Raw genomic sequence first — 3262 nt, forward strand, 5'->3', positions numbered from 1 at the left:
CGATTTTGCCCCTCTGCCATTCATGGAGGGAAGATGGTACAGACAAGCTGGAGGTCTCCTCTTGGAGCCCAAGTCCCCTTCTACCATCCCTGCAAGTCTGGGATCCCTACCTTGAAAGGGAGCCGCTGGGCTGAACTTCCATGATTCAGGGGGACTTTGTGCAAAATGTATCCGGGGGCTATGGAAGTCAAATCGGGTAACATTTTCCGATTTTGCCCCTCTGCCATTCATGGAGGGAAGATGATACAGACAAGCTGGAGGTCTCCTCTTGGAGCCCAAGTCCCCTTCTACCATCCCTGCAAGTCTTGGATCCCTAGCTTGAAAGAAAGGCTCTGGGCTGAACTTCCATGATTCAGGGGGACTTTGTGCAAAATGTATCCGGGGGTTATGGAAGTCAAATCGGGTAACATTTTCCGATTTTGCCCCTCTGCCATTCATGGAGGGAAGGTGGTACAGACAAGCTGGAGGTCTCCTCTTGGAGCCCAAGTCCCCTTCTACCATCCCTGCAAGTCTGGGATCCCTACCTTGAAAGGAAGCCGCTGGGCTGAACTTCCATGATTTAGGGGGACTTTGTGCAAAATGTATCCAGGGGCTATGGAAGTCAAATCGGGTAACATTTTCCGATTTTGCCCCTCTGCCATTCATGGAGGGAAGATGGTACAGACAAGCTGGAGGTCTCCTCTTGGAGCCCAAGTCCCCTTCTACCATCCCTGCAAGTCTGGGATCCCTACCTTGAAAGGGGGCCGCTGGGCTGAACTTCCATGGATGAGGGGGACTTTGTGCAAAATGTATCCAGGGGCTATGGAAGTCAAATCGGGTAACATTTTCCGATTTTGCCCCTCTGCCATTCATGGAGGGAAGATAGTACAGACAAGCTGGAGGTCTCCTCTTGGAGCCCAAGTCCCCTTCTACCATCCCTGCAAGTCTGGGATCCCTACCTTGAAAGGGGGCCGCTGGGCTGAACTTCCATGATTCAGGGGGACTTTGTGCAAAATGTATCCGGGGGTTATGGAAGTCAAATCGGGTAACATTTTCAGATTTTGCCCCTCTGCCATTCATGGAGGGAAGATGATACAAACAAGCTGGAGGTCTCCTCTTGGAGCCCAAGTCCCCTTCTACCATCCCTGCAAGTCTGGGATCCCTAGCTTGAAAGAAGGGCTCTGGGCTGAACTTCCATGATTCAGGGGGTCTTTGTGCAAAATGTATCCAGGGGCTATGGAAGTCAAATCGGGTAACATTTTCCGATTTTGCCCCTCTGCCATTCATGGAGGGAAGGTGGTACAGACAAGCTGGAGGTCTCCTCTTGGAGCCCAAGTCCCCTTCTACCATCCCTGCAAGTCTGGGATTCCTACCTTGAAAGGGGGCCGCTGGGCTGAACTTCCATGATTCAGGGGGACTTTGTGAAAAATGTATCCAGGGGTTATGGAAGTCAAATCGGGTAACATTTTCCGATTTTGCCCCTCTGCCATTCATGGAGGGAAGATGATACAAACAAGCTGGAGGTCTCCTCTTGGAGCCCAAGTCCCCTTCTACCATCCCTGCAAGTCTGGGATCCCTACCTTGAAAGGGGACCGCTGGGCTGAACTTCCATGATTCAGGGGGACTTTGTGCAAAATGTATCCAGGGGCTATGGAAGTCAAATCGGGTAACATTTTCCGATTTTGCCCCGCCGGGCTGAACTTCCATAAGTATGTCCGTTTGGCCGTTTTGAGAAAGAGAACCAGCTATGAGATCAAACCTGGCTGCCTCTTACCGACAGCAGTTCCAGAGGCTGGGCATGACGGCGCGAGACCCCTGGGTCTCAGCGTCATGTGACACGAAAGGGGGCCCCCCTTTCCAACACCTCCCGGAAGAAGGTAGAGAGACCCTGGGGGGTGGACAGGGTGATTTGATCCCACCATCAGTTCCATGACATCCGAGGTGTCGGCTGGGAGGCAAGACTTCCACAGGTTCAGGGGGGATTTTTGGAAATGTCTGCCCAGGAAAGGAGCACCGTAGGCGGGTAAGAATTTCTGATTTCCCCCCTCAGCCATTCCCGGAGGGAAGGTGGTAAAGACAAGCTGGAGGTCTCCTCTCGGAGCCCAAGTCCCCTTCTGCCATCCCTGCAAGTCTGGGATCCCTAGCTCCAAGGGAAGCCGCCGGGCTGAACTTCCATGGATGAGGGGGACTTTGTGAAAAATGTATCCAGGGGTTATGGAAGTCAAATCGGGTAACATTTTCCGATTTTGCCCCTCTGCCATTCATGGAGGGAAGATGATACAAACAAGCTGGAGGTCTCCTCTTGGAGCCCAAGTCCCCCTCTACCATCCCTGCAAGTCTGGGATCCCTAGCTTGAAAGGGGGCCGCTGGGCTGAACTTCCATGATTCAGGGGGACTTTGTGCAAAATGTATCCGGGGGTTATGGAAGTCAAATCGGGTAACATTTTCCGATTTTGCCCCGCCGGGCTGAACTTCCATAAGTATGTCCGTTTGGCCGTTTTGAGAAAGAGAACCAGCTATGAGATCAAACCTGGCTGTCTCTTACCGACAGCAGTTCCAGAGCCTGGGCAGGACGGCTCGACACCCCTGGGTCTCAGCGGCATGTGACACGAAAGGGGGCCCCCCTTTCCAACACCTCCCGGAAGAAGGTAGAGAGACCCTGGGGGGTGGACAGGGTGATTTGATCCCACCATCAGTTCCATGACATCCGAGGTGTCGGCTGGGAGGCAAGACTTCCACAGGTTCAGGGGGGATTTTTGGAAATGTCTGCCCAGGAAAGGAGCACCGTAGGCGGGTAAGAATTTCTGATTTCCCCCCTCTGCCATTCCTAGAGGGAAGGTGGTACAGACAAGCTGGAGGTCTCCTCTCGGAGCCCAAGTCCCCTTCTACCATCCCTGCAAGTCTGGGATCCCTAGCTCCAAGGGAAGCCGCCGGGCTGAACTTCCATGATTCAGGGGGACTTTGTGCAAAATGTATCCAGGGGCTATGGAAGTCAAATCGGGTAACATTTTCCGATTTTGCCCCTCTGCCATTCATGGAGGGAAGATGGTACAGACAAGCTGGAGGTCTCCTCTTGGAGCCCAAGTCCCCTTCTACCATCCCTGCAAGTCTGGGATCCCTACCTTGAAAGGGGGCCGCTGGGCTGAACTTCCATGATTCAGGGGGACTTTGTGCAAAATGTATCCAGGGGCTATGGAAGTCAAATCGGGTAACATTTTCCGATTTTGCCCCGCCGGGCTGAACTTCCATAAGTATGTCCGTTTGGCCGTTTTGAGAAAGAGAA

This window comes from Bufo bufo, chromosome 5, assembly GCF_905171765.1.
Source record: "Bufo bufo chromosome 5, aBufBuf1.1, whole genome shotgun sequence".
NCBI classification, from domain to species: domain Eukaryota; kingdom Metazoa; phylum Chordata; class Amphibia; order Anura; family Bufonidae; genus Bufo; species Bufo bufo.